Below are 18,431 nucleotides of genomic sequence, written 5' to 3'. Positions count from 1 at the left end.
TGCCAGGCATAGCTGCTGCATTGCTGCTCAGAATACAGCTACTATTCTCCTCATCTGAATCATTTATTTCGCAATTGCTTCCGCATTGTCGTTGCCTGTTGTGATAGTTGCCTTGCCTGAAAAACACAAACCATGAATTAATCACCTTCAAACAGATTAGAAACATGTACTTACGCTTTCTATTTACAGGACTAGCCATCGTACGACCGCCAACACCAATTTAAGCCAAGCTTTTAAAATAATCTGTAATTTATAATGTTACCCAAACCTGCTTCGCGCGCTTTTAGTAAATTTTGTGATGGTAATCCATTCAAACAAAACATCGATAGCAAAAAAAAAACATCGATGTTTTCTTAAAAAAATAAAAACATCGATAGTATCGATAGGGTGCCGATGTTTTTGCAGCACTAGTGTGGTATCCTTTGTATGCTCCTAAAATCAATAGAAAATGATTTTTGTTATATGAACCATGTGAATAATTATATTACATTTATTATTACCTTCCAATTAGAGATGGGCGCGTGTCTAAAATTTTCAACACGACACAACACGAACACGAAAAAATTTATTTTGTGTAACACGAACACGCACGGTCGATTTTGGTCCAACACGAACACGCACGACCAACACGAAAATTTTTTTGTATATTTTTTTCAATTTTGTATCATATTAATGTATTAATCATCATATTAATGTATCAATATTAATGCTTACATATCGTAAGCCGAGGCCACGTTTGTATTACAATCCTTCTTAGCAGAAACTGCTGCAGCATGCATAAGAAGAGTTGTGTTGTGCTCTTTTTCATTCGCCAGCTCAGATGCCAGTTTTCTTTTCAATCGTGGTCCTGCGTTTCCATAAGACAAAGTTCGGCGTCCCGGTTTTTGTTATGTGTTACAGTTTTCATTTATTGTAACTGATATTGAAGACGACATCCATTCAGTATGCTTTGACTTAAAACGTTCGACCATATAGTTGCATTTTGGTAGTCTTTTTTTTATAAATGATTCAAAATTACTTGTTTTTTTATTGATTTCTAATTTTTTATCATCTTCGACGTGGTAATGGCTAATTTTTTCATAAATGCTATCTAACACAGATGATATTTTGCGATTATTGCTGAGCCAAATATCGAAGAGATCGCTATGGCGAAACTCGAACGTCGCTAAATATTGCGGAATTGCGAGAAAAAGGGGACGAACGGGGAAAAGTTGTTAATTAGCGATAAAGAACGACATATATTAGTATAAACTGACGTAATTAGTTTTTGTCAGCAGCCGTCAGGTCGTTAGTTTTATTCCACGAAAAACAAGGGACGCATGTTAATTTTCTATAAAAAATACACATAAATTGAACATTAAACAAAACACAAACACTAAGACTTCACATAAACAGACTATATTCAGTAAAAAATACATACCCTGACTAACAATTTCCATTATTATCAACAGTTTGTTCGGACAAAGAATATTTATTTTCACGCCAAAAAGTAAACAGAGCAGTTTGCCGCCAATTTCTTATTTCCAAACAGCTGTTCGATTGCGTGGTTTGGAAAGCTCATAAAAAGCTTCAGTGAAGCTTTTTTTTTTAGTTTCGTTTATGTCTGATGTTTTAACTTTAAGAATTTTAAATCAAAAATACAAAACATTAACATAAATATTTCGAATTTATGCCAAAAAAATCAACTTCTGGACCATAGTGCATTCTTTAAAAGCCCAGTCGTGCCTGGCGCTCGCCAAACGCGCATCCCGCGGTAGGAAATAGGAGTGCGCGGCGCACTCCCATCTGCGGAAAACCATCATTCCGATTTACATTGGCGTGGCCGCTTTTCTCACCCAGCGGAGCGAGTATCAATATGCTTGGCGATCGGAAAAAGAAGGCGGTTCTCCCCTACCCGCAAGCTTACCGGCTAGGGGAGATCGGCGCGAAATCTCACCCAGGGAAATTCTGGTTGAAAAAAAATTTCCCTTGCTTTTTGCTTTGCTTTTGGTTTTTGTTTTTGTTTTTCCCCAACCATGCCCATTGATTTTTACTAAATTCGAAGTGAGTTGTTTGTCATATTTATTTATTATGAATTATATTTATTATTTATTAATCTTAATACATAAAACTGAAAAGATAAAAAAAAGAAATAAAAAAAAGCTAAAAATAAATAAATAATAAAAACAAATAAGATTCTTACAAATAAAGATATTGAGACGTCCAAATTTCTAGTACAGCCAGAACTGAAAATATTTGTTTAATGAAATAACGTTTATTCATCATTATCAACACAATAAAATATAAATAATTGAATGAACGGAGCAGTAAACTTACCATTTCACAATAATAAACCAATGCGACTCACTATGAACAACCCTATGTGACCGTTTCGATTTGGGTTGATTTAGCATAAAAACGCTGCACAAAACGCACACTAATTACGCGGGATTATTTTTTTGCTGCCCTCAGTTAAAGTAAAAAATAAATTCCTTATATGAATAATATTTTTCATTAAATATTGAGCTATGTTTAAATTTTGCACTTCAATAAAATTATTATAGAACATAAATTGGTAAACTTAAATAATATACGTTGAATTGTTCATGAAATAATTTTTTCTAAGTTAAAAGTCCCACGCATAAATTTTTCTAAGTCCCAAGCGAGACGAAAATTTTCTAAGTCCAGTTTTTTGAGAGCGAAATCTATGTTGAGAGAACAAATTCCCTCTCTCAACTCGGGGTGGGTGAGAACAAGGTACGAAAGATGCCTGCCGGAATGCACCGAAACGCTGCTAGCACCGAAAAGTCCGACTGGGAGGTTTTAAGAATTCTAGAACTTGATTTATAATTTCAAAGTCAATATTAGCAATTCGATTCGATTGATTTTTTTCACATAAAAGAAATTTTATTTCAACCAATAAGGCAAAAAAAGTAAAATTTTTTGATTCGTGTTGTCGTGTAGTTTTGTTGTTGTTTCGTGTTGTTGTTTCGTGTTAGAGTGCGCAACACGAGCACGCACGAACACGCGAAATTTGATTGCGTGCAACACGAACACGCGTGTTGAGTCGTGTTCACGATGTGACACGAGAAATAACACGACACGCGCCCAACTCTAACTTCCAATAGTCAAGTCTGTGATTCACTTCATCAGCTTCATGCGCCGTTTCAAAATATTGACGCAAAATTATTATGGCGTCAGCTTTGTTTAACTTCACTTTATCCTCCAGCTTTTGGCTCATAAAGGAAAAGCGTTTGGGTTGTGGTGGTGTTGGCTGTGGACGTGGTGTTGTTTTCGACAAAAATGTGAATACTTGCAGCTCTAAGACTTTTTTAGCCTGCTCAGCATTTGATGGCTGCAGGATTCCATCCTTTTTGAACCGTGGGTCCGAAATGGTTACAAGCCTTGTCGCTGTACGCTCTTCGTACGCTGAAAATATTTCTGGCATTCGGATTCTTAGGTAGTCGACGACTAGTTTAGCCTCTGGAGATGTGAAAGAGTTCATTTCAAATATTTGTTTGCGCAGCTCAAAGCATATTGGAATGATCAGTGATATAGTCACTTTTGTGTCTGCAGAAACGAATACGGTTGCATCCTGAAATGGATTAAGTATCTCAACATTCCTTTATTAGTGTGATTTTGTCTGCGGTAAACGGCGGTGAAGATTTTGGTGCTTTCAAAAGAACTCTCGACATTGATTCATTTGTCTCGAAAATACGCTGCATCATAAAGAAAGCCCTATTCCAACTGCATAAGCTTTATTGATCGCTTTAAAAAAATAGCGACTGTGCGCTTGCACTTCAAAATAATTTCGCAAACGCATAGTAGCTTTAGCATATCTTGCACTAATAAATTTATCGTATGTGCAAAACAGAGAATATGCTTGATTTTAAGCAGCTCACAAGCTTTTTTCATTGTGGCGTCATTGTCTGTTACTACACAAACGACTTTACCTTGTAAACCCCATTCAGTTACAACATTATTGCTGGTATCAGCAATGTTAACAGCTGAGTGGTTAGTTGGTGTGATAAGTTGGTTCGTCGACAAAATTTTTGAAGAAAGCTCGAAAGATTTGGTTTCAAAATGACACGTAACAGTTAGATAAGATTCATTGGCTCTTGATAATCAGCCATCGGTTGTTAATGCGACGCTTTCGACAATCTGAAGCTCTGCTTTTAAAGTTTGTTTTAGACTATAGTACTCATTTTTTAATAGTACATTGCGCAGGTGAGTCTTACTCGGCATTTTGTAACGTGGATCTAGTTCATGGACCAGCTTGGTTAACCCAACATTATTAACCACATTTAGAGGTAAGACATCGGGCGCGACCATATTCAGTACCAGCTTGTCAATGCGTTTCTTTTTTTCAGAGGTATTAGAGTAGAGGATATCACGCTCTAGGAATTTCGTCATGCATTTTGCTTTTCCTATAGGCTGATCTTTAAGTAGCGTAGGATGGATGCGCTTCACGTGATCCATAGGGCGTTTATTTGTATGCTGCTGTATGTCATCCTCAACTACATTTTCTTTATCGCCAGTTGATATTGATGTTACTAAAAAAATAAAAATACAGACACATGTTATGAGTATACATATACATACATACACACATTTTCATGCAGAACTATTTAGAAAAAATACTTTTCACAAATTTGCCCATTTTCGCTTTCAAGTTAGTCCAAGTTTACTATATATAATCATAAATTTAATAAAACACAAAATGGACAATAGGCGAGACAAAACCATTTACACGTTGCCCCAATGCACAGATACAATTAAAAACTATCGATAGTGGCCAATGAGCCATCGATGTTTAAAAAATTAAGGAAACATCGATTGTATCGACAGTGTCATCGTTTTTTTCCAGCTCTATTGTTCAGTCGCAGTGAAGCGCATCATCAGGAAGGTTCTTCCGCGGTTAAACTGATGTTTATATACAGTAGGGAGCAAAATTGAGTACATGTTGAAAATTTGATGTTTAAGTGCTCATAACACATAAACGCGAAAGTAAATGGTAAAGCCTTTTTTTCTAAGATTATATATCTTATTCATAACACAATGGAATATTTATTTTAACCATTAAAGAAGCCGTTTACTAGATATAAATTAAAATCAGTAGCAATATGCACATACTCAGACTAAGATGATATGACCCAAAAAAGGAAACAAGAAATTTTTAATACTTGGTCCAAAGACTCTGGTTTTTAATGACATTGTTTAGTCTATCAGATTTTGATAGTCCTTTGCTCTCTATCAGATTTTGGATAATTTCTTTTGGAATTTTTTTCCATTCGTTTTCTATAAAAACGCCTCCAAAGCTCGTCCAGATTGCTAGGGGCTGCCTCATAACGTCCTAGCCGTCGCTTCACAATTGCCCACAAGTTTTCTATTGGATTGAGGTCGGGACTTTGAGCAGGCCAATCCATAAGTGTAAAAACTTGAATTTTCTGCCAACCTTTAACGATTTTGGCAGTATGTTCCGTGTCATTGTCATGTTGAAAAATTAATTCCTGTTCGGGATAGGCGCATTTTTCTATGAAATCGGGTAGATTGTTTTTCAGGATTTATAGGTAGTCTTCTTTATGCATTATGACATCGATCTTGATAAGTTTTCCTGTGTTCCACCATGTAAAACACCCCCAAACCATAACATTTCCCCCACCATGCTTCACACTTTCCCTGATATGGGACTTATTTAGCTTTTCCCCAGGTCTGCGCCAACAATACTGCTTTCCATTCGATTGAATTGTGATTCGTCGGACCATATCACACGTTTCCACTCTTCTGTGGTCCAATTTTTATGATCTCGTGCTAATTTGAGGCGAGCCCTAGCATTCTTTTTGGAAATAGATGGTTTATTCTCACGGCTGCCTTATACCGTATTTTTTTTTAAAGCCCTTCTGGCTGTCCATCGACTGACATTTTTTTGGATTTTCGTCGAAGCCTCTTTCGGGGTTAAATTTATATTTTTCCTCATTCTTTGCATCATCAGAGTTCTTTAAAAGGCGAGGGCGACCATTTAAATTTTTTGACTTAACATTTTTCCTTTTTTGGACTCTAACCACCACTAATTGGCTTATTGGCTTTTCCAATGGCACGCGTCGAGAAACTTCGATTTGTTAAAGAAACAATGCTGTTCTCTTGATCTGCCGAGGTTTTTTTCATTTTATAACCAAAACAAAAAGAAAATTTAAGATCAATGAAGAACATTTCTTTGACGTGTCGCTCTCTGAGGGTCTATGATGTTGAAAGGTTACTTATCATTACAGGGGTTTCTTTAATAAATTCACATACACGGTTTCATGTGTGTGCGTTTGACTTCGTTTTGATGCCAGCTACCATTTTTGATTTTTGTAACTTTTCAGACATGCTACCCTAAGATAAATGGGGTATATTTATATAACGGACTGCTGGACATCTAAAGCCAATGGGGGCTATTTAACGGTAACTGTGCACTTTGTCTTGCCATCGTTTGAACTTCATTCAGCAGTGTTGTCCACAGAAAAACTTATAACTCCAGAAAACCACTCTGCTCTCACTATAGCGGATTCATTAAAATTAATACTGACAGAGAGGAATCTCTTAAAAAAAGTTACATCAATTGTTACAGATAAAAAACTTTCCTTGTTTTGCACACAGTATAAATCTACTGATCCAAGATACTCTGAATCTTCCAATGCTGACTCCAGTATTACAAAAATGCAAAAGGATTGTTAACTACTTTAAAAGCAGCACAATTATAGTTTGATTCAGGAGGTGCTCACGCGTTGGAACTCTGCTCTATACATGATGCAGCGCATATTAGCTACTAAAACCCATATATCGACAGTGCGTTTAGGTATTCCAAAGGCCCCAAAACCATTGGGAGCACAGGAAGTTCTTATGCTGGACTTCAGTAAAATATTGGAACATTTTGAGCACGCAACGAAGTCGATTTCGCATGAGAAGGTGATGACGATAGCAATTTTGTTCCCGTGATTTGTGAGCTAAACAAGAAAATGACGGACATGGAAAAAAAAATAATAACGAATGAAGGGAAAACAACGTTTCAATACCTGAAAAACCGTATGTCAGAACGCCTGAGCCACTATGAAGCATGGACAGTAGCTAGACTTACAACCATTTTAGATCCACGTTTTGAAAAGTTCGGATTTCTTTCTAAAACAAATGGGGACGAAGCAGCTAAGGCCCTTAAAATATAAATTTATAATAAAATGTCCAAATTAAACCACGATGCGCCAACACCACCAACTCTACAGCCGGAGAACCGGAAATTTACCTATTTGAGTCAAAATGTTGCTAAAAAAAATGGAACCCATGTTTGTTCTGGACTATGTTTCAGGGGACCGTAAAGGATATGGAGAGGGTCAAATTATATTATAATCGATGTTTTCCCCTTAAAACATCGATGTCACCGAACATAGCGCCTATTTTGGTTGCCACAAATGTCATCAACGTGGTGAGAACTTCCAAAGAAAAATAATATGTATATCAACTGCAAGAAAGTTTACCGAGAACGGATGACCATTTATAGAACACAAGTCGAACACCACAATATTCTGCTCCCACTTAAAATTCAAGAGCTTCCAATAGACATAGTGCGCCAATGCCCATTCGTTTATACATATGCATACAGTTTACCTCGGGGTAATGAAAAGTATGTTTAATGGATGAATAAAAATTAAAGGCCAGAACTACTCCTTATCTAACAAAAAAATAGATTATTTAAATAACCGGTTCATGTCCTTAAAGAAAAATATAGGTAAGGAATTTGCAAGAAAACCCAGAAGTATATGGATATGGATTTAGATATGGATAGGTGGTATGCCGTTGAGTATAGGTAGTTTCTACTTTACACTGGGCCAGTAGTTTTAAAAGAAGTTTTAGTTGAAAGCCGATACGAATATTTTATGCAATTATGTTTAACATTGCTATAAGAATTCTGCTTAGTGATGAGCATTGCTAAAGTAAAAATGTGTGCGCTAAAGTAGAGCTGGCATAACATCGATATTGACCCTATCGATGTTTTCGAGGTTTTTTTTCGGGAATTTTTTTAATATACACTAGTCGGCATACAGTGGCTCTGAGCTTATTTCGTGCAAGACAAAAATTATATTTCAAATCTTTATATTTTGAAAATTAATAAGAATACAAAAAAAAAATTTAAAAACCAGAATAAAAAATATTATATTTATTATATTACAAAATAAAAATAAATAAGAATTTTTCTAATATATCCTAATCTTTCATGCCACAAACGATAGTTATGAATTCTTTTTGAGTAAGTTATATATGCTTCATGGTTTATTTTTAAATTAACCATTGATATATTTTTTCCACACGTACCTTCAAGAACTTCTTGTCCATTCATCGAAATTTTCACTTCCTTTGAATTGAATTCAATTGTCAAGTCTGCAGCTTTTATCAGTTCAATTTGATGAATTGCATTTCTGCCCTCTCTTAACATAAACGCAAATGATCTATCTGTTTGGAGATTAGCAACTTGGGATTGTTTTTCTTTAACTTGATTTGCTGTTGAAACTGAAGCCATCTTTCTTGAAGTGACCTTTTTTACAGCAATGGTGACATTTTTAATTGGATTTAAAGTTCTTCTTGGGTTTGCCTTAAATTTTGATTACAGATGCAATGCCTTTTGTTTGTTGTTATTGAAAGACATCGCTTAAAGTACTTAATTGCCAGTGTCCTTGCTCAAATACTTATTTTAGTTTCATGGTCCAGTCCAGTAAGCGGTTTTTGACAAAAGAAAGTCCATCATAATTTGAAGGTAATGTTAGAAGAAGGTGAGCTACTTTATCCACCTCCTCGAATTTTGCTCCCGATGCCATTAATTCGCAGATCAATTCGTCCAGATCTCCAGATCTCATTCACTTCTTTTGGTTTTCCCTTTTCAATAACAAATAAAACATAATTCTCAGCTAAAGTGCCTTTACACGAAATTTCCATACGGAATATTTTTATTCTCCTTATTCATTTTTGTTCTACTATTTGGTACTTATTGAGGTGCGTTTTCTTCTATTTTCAAATACATTCACACATACATACATACGTTAATGACTCAGCAAATTATTTCATTGTGATTTTTATTTGACTTTTGCGAACACTGGGCCCATAACTTGTTATAATAAGGCCTCCCAGGTATTCCACAATTCAATAATAATAATAGTTTTCTTGGTTTCTTGATTTAAAATTACTTTTTAATATTTTTCCTTTTTTCACTTTTTAACATAACTGGTCCGTTCCAAGTATGAGACTAAAGTGAAGCAATAGAAATTAGTACACCTTTTGTGTTACCAGCTTTTGTTTGGTTAAGAATCTTTTGCTTATATAAAGTTAAATGGATCAAGAAACTGAAATGGATCAAATATCTCAACCAGTTTCTCAAATTAATTCAAATTAATTTCGTAAACGCATGGTAGCTTAAGCATATAAATTGCATTGGTAGCTTTGCACTTATAAATTTATCGTATGCGCAAAACAGAGAATATGCATGATTTTAAGCAGCTCACAAGCTTTTTTCATTGTGGCGTCATTGTCTGTTACTACACAAACGACTTTACCTTGTAAGCCCCATTCAGTTACAACAATATTGATAGTATCAGCAATGTTAACAGCTGAGTGGTTAGTTGGCGTGACAATTTGAATTTTGGTAGCACAATTTTTTTTTTATTTGTTGCTTCAGGTGTCGCCGATTGTACAGCTTCAAAAGCTGAATAAGCTCGATCAAGTTTTTATTTTGCAATTCCATCAAAAGTCGCCATGGTCCTTTAGAATTATTAGGTAGCGAGCCAGATCCCACTTCTGATGTTGCAGCACCGCTATTTTCCGACATCGTATTAGCACAGCGAGTTTCGGTTTTGCACACACGACGACCAAATTGCAAGTGTCACTGCCTGCGAACCACACTCTGCGACAGCGACACTACACTAGAGCTGGAATAATATCGATGGCACTATCGATATATCGAATTTTTGCCCTTCTGAGCTTTTTTGACACTATCGATGGTGCGAGCATTTTTCACATCACTGACATTTCAATAAAACACGAGGTTTGGTTGCGGAAGTGGGGTAAGAGAAATTAAAAAATTGGATATTATATCTTTTCTAATAAAAGCGCATTTTAGCTTAACTTAAATTGAAAGGAGGTGGTGGAGGCTCTAAACATGGACAAGTTTGTGAATCTCAAGAGAAAAGGTTATTATAATATTACCTGTTATTTGTCTATGTATACAGGCATAAATATCAATAAATCAGCCGAAAACAGCTCTGACGAAGAGAACAACGGACCGAAAAAATCCAGAGTTGGGAAATCAAAAGTGTAGAAGTTTTTTACTAGATCAAATGATGGTAAGTCGGCAAAGAGCGTCATAAGGTGTACAAGACAAGCGGGAACACATCGAATCTTTTCAACCACATGAAGCGCATATGTTGGATCATTAGGCGCTGATGATTTGCCGTCGACTTAAAAAAAAATAGATTCTTTTGTAACAACATCCTATGATTCAAATTCCCACAGAAAAGCTGAACTTTATAGGGCTGTCATGAAATACGTAGCCACAGACACGCGCCCGTTCTCAGTTGTGGAAGATACTGGCTTTCGCGAGATGCTGAATGTTTTTGATCCCCGGTGCAGTGTTGCCAGTTTAGCAATTTTATGGCTAGTTCTAGCCATTTTGAAAGGCCGAATGCTAGAAAAATTAAGAAATTGCTACTAGCTATAAATCTAGCTACTTTAAAATAAACTTCAGCTATTTTCGGCAATTTTCTCGAACCCGTGATTTAGGTCTGTGAAAATTACCAGTTACAGCGAAAATACTCTATGTGACTTGAGTGAAAATACTTATCGAACAGTGATTTCTACTTTTGACCATCACTGCTTTGTGTGTTTCATCTCTAGTTTGTGGTGTACATTAAGTGACGCAAAAAAAGTGATGCAAAAATGCCTAAAGTGCTTTATACGCAAAAGTTTCGCGATGCTTGGATGCAGGCTAGTGAGTTCAAGGCCTGGATCCGGAAGGATGAGACGGATTTGTCAAAAGCTTACTGTAGCTACTGCAAATGCAGTATTAAAGCGAAAATATTCGATTTAAGGGCTCATGCTGAGACGAAGAAGCACATTTCGGGATCGAGTTGCTTCAGTCAAACCAACAAAATTTCGTTCTCTCGGATGCCTACGAAGCAAACAGAGCAGGAAGCAGCGTTGTGCCTATTTATAGCAGAGCACACTGCTATTGCACAAATAGACCACCTCAGCAGATCCATTTATTTGACTGGGAGAACAAGGAGGACACTGTCAAATTTTGGGCAGAAGTGCTGAGCTTTAGGGACTCAGGTGACAACAACCCTTTCAAGTCCTTAGCGCTGTTTGCTATAAGGCTACTCTGTTTGCCTTGGTCAAATGCTGAGGTGGAGCGTGTGTTCAGTCAAATGAACATAGTAAAAAGTAACCTCAGAAACAGGTTACATATAAAAACACTAAATTCAATTTTAAAAATAAGGTATTTCCATTTACTTAAGTTTTTAAAGCAGCATTATTAATATTCCTCTTTATAGATACGGCCTGCGCAGAAATGGAAAATGCTGCCACAATTATGAAGTGCCAACAAAATTTTTAAAAATGATGGCCGAAAATGAAAAATATAACAATGAAAACAGTGAAGATGTAGATTTAATAAAATCATTATTGGACATTTAAATTAAAATTCAATTTTTTGGTTATTTTGGGTTAATTTGGTTATTTTCTGGGGTAACAAAATGTTAGCCATTTTTACAAACAAATTTGCTATTTTCAGCTAGTTTTTTTCGTAAATCTGGCATTATTTTTTGTTCAAGACCTGGCAACACTGCCCCGGTGCAAGTTACCCTCTCGAAAGACCTTGCAAAATGTTTTGATGTCAGCGCAACTTGAGGAAAAACAAAGAAAACTTATGGACCTATTAAGAGGAATAGAATTTTGCGCTATTACCACGGATCTATGGACATCACAAGCTAATGAAGCCTATATGACAGTGACATGCACATTCGTCTCAAACTAGTTTAATGGGTTAGGTGGGTTTGCGAGACGAAAAAATGGCCTATTTCCAAAAAAAAATTTTTTTTATTAAAAAAAATATGAAAAAACCAAATATTTTCCTTTAGTACAGACCTAAAACTAGAAACTGAACGAAGGAAAGAAAAATCAAGTAAAAATTGGATTTTTGGGACACCTTTTTGCAAAAAAGTTCAATGTTTTAATCTAGCTTTCTTTGCGTGCGGACGTTTATTTTCTGCTAATGTCGCCGCTCGTTTGTTCGGAGTGCAGTGGGGAAGTTACTGCTACGCAGCTTCGTGGGTGTGAGGTCGTTCGGTGTTCATCGATTTGCCGCCGTGCCTATCACACCGCTTGTGTTGATTTACCCTCTGAGGCTATAAAACTTCTAATAAACATTCCAAACTTACTGTGATAATTGCGTCATTGGAAACGACTCTCATTCAAAAATTGATGAACTTAATATTAAGGTTTTGGATCTGGAATCCCTTTACATGAGCATTAATGCAAAATTGGATCTTGCTCTTGAAAGTTCGTCTGGACCCATGGCTGCTTCAGAGGGGTCTCAAAGAGTGACACCCCCTACTAATTCTACTAATGCTGAAAATAAAAAGTCTTCATTGGACCAGATCCCCACTGGGTCAAAAGTGGCTGTCCCAAGAATTAAGAGGAATAACCCAAATGCGCCTGGCATTGTTGGACATGCACCCAGCTGTGCACAGCTCCAAGTTCTTCCCACCTTAAAATACCTGCACATTGGTAAACTTGCAACGGCTACCCAACCGGAGGCACAGTGCAAATATGTCGCTGATAAGTTGCACCTGGATCCCAGTGATATAGCCTGTGCTAGATTGGTTAAAAAAGATGCTGATATCAACGCTCTAAAATTCGTTAACTTTAAATTGGGAGTTCCCGAGCAACATTTCCCCGCTGTCTTCAATGTTTATTTTTGGCCCATGTCGGTAAAAGTCACTCGTTTTCTTCATAGAGAGCCTGCTAATGTTATTGACCTCCCTGCGAGACTCCCTCGATCAAACCCTGGGGCGTCAAAAACCCCCAGTAAGCGGCGCCACTGGAGCCGTTATTTTTCCCTCTTCATATTCTTCGACTGGTCATCATATTCTCCCTCTCCGGAGCTGCCAACAACATTCGGCGCTGGCAGTTATGGAATCTGTATTTTACTTCCTACGATATTCTGCTCCCGTCAATGCACTATTTGCTCCAACAACAGCAGCTGATTCCAAGGTGGGCTGTTTGCATATTATCTTCGCTTGTGGACCTCCAGCAACAACAAATGGCTCGTTATCGTCTTATTGTGAGCCACTCCCTGTTTATCTTATCTTTCTTTGATGGGTTGTCCACTGTGAGACTGACCACTCGTGCTCACTTTTCGGCGTCTGGAGGAAATGTTTGTTTACATCTTGGTCTGGAGCGTAGAGCATCGCTACGCGTGGATGCTCAAAACTATATTAGCTCTATATCTTTATCTTTACCTGTCACTGGATTCGCAGGGCGACTGGACATTCATAGGTCCAATCTGGAGATTAAGGAAAATTTATGTGTGTCCACGTTGGCTATGTAATCGTTCTCGTTCTCGCTTATGAACTTCAATGTGCCCCAGAGGGATCTTCGCTCGTGTGCTCCCTTTCGAATTAGGTTTCGTAGGGCCAATTACCTTTTGAACGAGCCTATTGATAGAGCATTGCCATTTTTTAATACATTGCCGCCTAGCCTCCGAACTAAGTGGGGCTAAAAAAAACAAGCGTTTAGGGTCATATTGGTTTAGGCATTTATTAAGTAGTATGTAAGTTAGATTGTATAGTAGCCATGTAAGATTAAAATAATCAATGGCGAAAGAGAAATAAATAAATAAAAAAATTCAAATTTTGGTGAAATTTTTCGAACATTTTTTTTTTTAATAGTTGTAATCAACGAAAAATAAAATCGTTCAAGTTCTAGATAATCGTATCTCGAAGGTCTGTGCAAAATTTTATCAAGATCGGTTGAGTAGTTTCCGAGAAATCTTGACAACCGACTTCGAAAACACAGTTTTCAGAAAAACGCGCTTAAAGTTTGCGCTCTGCCTATACCTGACCTCGAGCGTCAACCTTTTCAGGGCTGTATCTCCGAAAGTTTAATCGAATCGACTTGAGAGTATTTTAAAGTTTCTGTAGAATTTTATAAAAAAATAAAAAAAAAAAAGTTTTTTTTTTGCCGCCAAACCCACCTAACCTAAGCTGCAAACTGCCGTTTTGTCTAAAAATAAATGGCTCTCGGAAACAAACCACACAGCAGATAATATTAAGGACAGTTTGCAAGCCGTTTTTGACAAGTGGGACATATCATCCAAAATTGTGGCAATAGTTACAGACAATGCGAGCTCCATGATCAAAAAATAAATTTACCATGTTTTGCCCATACATTAAATTTAGTGGTGCAAGAAGGTCTCAAGCTAGACTGTTTGGTCCCTATCCTAAACAAATGCAAAACTAGCGTATAAAAAGTTGAAAGACTACCAGGATGGGAACATAAAATATAGTCTGAAGCAGGAAGTTTCTACTCGATGGAACAGTGCTGACCTTATGATAGAAAGGATTTTAAAAACCCATGAGGCAATCGGCAAAGTTTTGTTGAGTACATCAAAAGCTCCACAACCGTTCACTGTAGACGAATTGGACATCCTATCGGACCTGGTACAGTTACTTGCTCCATTGGATACTGCAACAAAGCAAGTATCTTCCAATTCTGCAGTGACGGTTTCGTTATGTATTCCCATAACATGTGGTCTGTTACATACTTTGGACACTTTAAAGCCGAGCCTTAAGTCTAGTGAGCGATTAGCAGCCTGTAAATTTTTGATGGACAGCATTGTCACCAGGCTGACAAAGTATGAAGAACGTTCTTTGCCGCGAATCGGAACATTGCTAGACCCAAGATTAAAAAAAAACAAGGCTTCCGTTCTCCTTTTAACGTTGTACAGGCCGACAAGTTGTTGGAAAATGAGGTCACCGTCAATAACAACTCTTGTGATTCCGTACTCCATGCAGCAGAGCTACCACCACCTTCTCAAAACCGCCAAACCCTATTCACATTTCTTCAAAAAAATATTAGTGAATTACCAACCTCGAAAAGGGCAGATGCGATTATCGATCTCAGACAGTACTTTAATTTAAGGCACTGTGAAGAAAATATAGATCCCCTAGAATTCTGGAAGGTTAGTGTTCCAGTTTTCACTAAACATAAGGAAAAACATAAATAACATTTCTTTTATTTCAGATTAATGAATCTAATTTAAAAAAATTAGTGCCGAAATTTCTGTGTTCCCGCAACCTTGACTGAGTCGGAACGTATGTTCAGCAAGGCTGGATAAATAACCGCAGGGCTTCGCTTAAGGCGAATAATGTGGACATTTTGTTATTTTTGCAGAAAAATTCCTGGATAGAATAATTTTTTTGTTTTTTAATTTTATATCAAAAATGACCTGCATTTTTTATGATCTCTGTTGAAGTTACCTTATAATTTATGTTAATGATAAGATAAATGAAAACAAAAAACCTATGTATGTATGGGAAAAAATGAAGTAAATGTAGCTATACTATCGATACTTTCGAATTTTTGCTTTGAAAACATCGAAACTATCGAATGGCGCGACCATCGATAGTATCCCAGCTCTACACTACACTGTCGCCCTGATAAAACGACAATTCTTAAAGCGACAACACACACACACACATAATCAATCACAGTGCAATTAATGACTGTGCAATATTCCTATAAGGATGACATTAGCATACCCATACAATCATACCAGCTTCCACACATTCTTAGTGTGCGCCGACATATACATTTTTTTAATTTACAAGCGCGCGCGATGTTTTTTTAACCGCGAGGCCATGGGCGGTGGCCCAGGTTTGCCGCACCTAAAACCGGCGATGAGGATCACCTCCTGAGTTTATATAAGCATGTCCGTCGATCCGTCTGTCTGTTGGTTTCTTCGAAAATTTGTATCTTAGTTTTAAAGCTATTGAGTTAAAACTTTGCAAACATCCTTCTTAGAAGTCGATTATATTCTGTTATAGCGTCACCATTTGTTTTTATGATTTTCAGGTTAAGATTAACAATATGTTAACCGAATATTGTTTTTAGCCGAGGTAAAGCAACATATGTTTGTCCATTGGCTATGCTGTCTGCATTTAATAACGCTAAATTAAATTTAAATTGAAATTAAATAAAATTTTTAACTCACAAGTAGGAAGGGCAACCCTTGTATGACCAAATGTGTTTTCCATTAAAATTAGCGCACTTAGCGGGAGAAATCCGGCCCCAACAGTCCCCGAACAGAGCGGTGTTCTCCAGCACTTTTCAAACATGCCGGTCCATAGTTGGCAATTATAGCCTTGGACCAGTCTTGGGTCTTGAATCGGGCGCCATTGGTAGAAAAAGTTGGCGTCATCGTCACAAAATGTAGAAGCAAATATCAAAGAGATTTTGCCGGCGTTCGTAGTAAATAAAAAACAAACAACGCTCAATTCAATAAAAATATGACGCAGTTTCGTTACAATCAGTTCAGCTTCACGATCCAAAATAATTTACGTAGCTAATTGTTTCAAGTAATTTCTTTATTATGCCTATAGTTCCTTTCACCAAACCAGATGAAAAATCTAAATATCGAAGTAACATAATTTTAGCTCCTTACCTATATTACACTAGTTTACACCAAAAATGAACCTCCATAAAAAAGTGTTTTTTATAGTAATTTGGGGTCGGAGAACACGAAAATGACATCCGTTTATTTTTCTTAAGAACCGTTTTTGAGATATTTTTGAAAATCGTGTTTTTGAGGTCCTTTTTCAGTTTTTTGGTAATATCTCATGAAAAAAACTGTTTACAAACAAAAAAAGGATATTGATTGACAGGTATTGAAGTAACGTTTACGTGGATATATAATATGTGCAGATTGAATCAAATCTCTGTAATGCACAAGCGAACAAAGTACAAAAATAGTGTCATTTTCGACCAATTTTGAAAATTTCAATTTTTCAGATCGATTTTTGCCAAAAAAAACAATTTTTTTTCTAAGGTTTCAATATTTGAGGGAAAAGATTTATTATTTACCAACAATTTAAGCCTAAGATTATCCAAATTGAGTAAGAAGTTTAAAAGTTATAGTAATATTAACATTTTGACACTTCATAAATTAGGTCGAAAAAACATTTATCACTCAAATTTTTTCGTTTGTGATCAATTTTCTCTTCACGCACTTGCATCTTGCAAACATTTTATCTGAAATCCAAAACATCCAAGAAGAGAAAATTGATCACAAACGAAAAAATTTGAGTGATAAATGTTTTTTTCGACCTAATTTATGAAGTGTCAAAATGTTAATATTACTATAACTTTTAAACTTCTTACTCAATTTGGATAATCTTAGGCTTAAATTGTTGGTAAATAATAAATCTTTTCCCTCAAATATTGAAACCTTAGAAAAAAAATTGTTTTTTTTTGGCAAAAATCGATCTAAAAAATTGAAATTTTCAAAATTGGTCGAAAATGACACTATTTTTGTACTTTGTTCGCTTGTGCATTACAGAGATTTGATTTAATCTGCACATATTATATATCCACGTAAACGTTACTTCAATACCTGTCAATCAATATCCTTTTTTTGTTTGTAAACAGTTTTTTTCATGAGATATTACCAAAAAACTGAAAAAGGACCTCAAAAACACGATTTTCAAAAATATCTCAAAAACGGTTCTTAAGAAAAATAAACGGATGTCATTTTCGTGTTCTCCGACCCCAAATTACTATAAAACAATCATCAATTTTAAGGTTCACTCGATTACATTTAAATTTGTAAACTAGTGTTATCTGCTAAATTAGCCGTTTTTGAGTATTTACCATTTTTTATACCCTTGCAGAGGGTATTATAATTTTGGTCAAAAGTGTGCAACGCAGTGAAGGAGACCTCTCCGACCCTATAAAGTATATATATTCTTGATCAGGATCACCTCCTGAGTCGATATGAGCATGTCCGTCTGTCCGTCTGTCTGTTTCTACGCAAACTAGTCTCTCAGTTTTAAAGCTATCGAGTTGAAACTTTGCACACACCCTTCTTTCCTTTGCAGGCAGTATATAAGTCGGAACGGCCGGGATCGGTCGACTATATCCTATAGCTGCCATATAACTGATTGATCGGAAATGCCATAACTTTGGTGTTTTTTAAGTTAGAGGGTTGGGACTTTCCACACATGTTATATTTGACCAAAATATCTTATGTACAAAATAAGGATCGGCCGACTATATCCTATAGCTGTCATAGAACGATCGAAATTGGCATAACTTTGTTGTTTTTTAAGTTAGAAAGATGGGATTTGGTAGAGATTCTATTTTGGGAAAAACAATCT

The 18,431-nt window shown here is 36.3% G+C and overlaps 2 long non-coding RNA genes across 2 annotated transcripts; one reads left to right on the top strand and one right to left on the bottom strand.

Moving 5' to 3' along the window:
• Nucleotides 1-1,050: 1,050 nt before the first annotated feature.
• Nucleotides 1,051-1,900, bottom strand: LOC116655320. Its single transcript, XR_004310448.2, has 2 exons — nucleotides 1,421-1,900; nucleotides 1,051-1,330 (listed from the first exon to the last, which is right to left on the bottom strand). It is a non-coding gene; the product is annotated as an uncharacterized LOC116655320 (long non-coding RNA).
• Nucleotides 1,901-10,461: 8,561 nt separating this feature from the next.
• On the top strand, nucleotides 10,462-11,698 carry LOC116655317. Its single transcript, XR_004310445.2, has 2 exons — nucleotides 10,462-11,494; nucleotides 11,550-11,698. It is a non-coding gene; the product is annotated as an uncharacterized LOC116655317 (long non-coding RNA).
• Nucleotides 11,699-18,431: the final 6,733 nt, after the last annotated feature.

Source organism: Drosophila ananassae, chromosome XR (assembly GCF_017639315.1).
Source record: "Drosophila ananassae strain 14024-0371.13 chromosome XR, ASM1763931v2, whole genome shotgun sequence".
Lineage (NCBI taxonomy): Eukaryota > Metazoa > Arthropoda > Insecta > Diptera > Drosophilidae > Drosophila > Drosophila ananassae.
The sequence above is the reverse complement of the archived record's forward strand: the minus strand, read 5'-3'. Positions and strand labels throughout refer to the sequence as shown.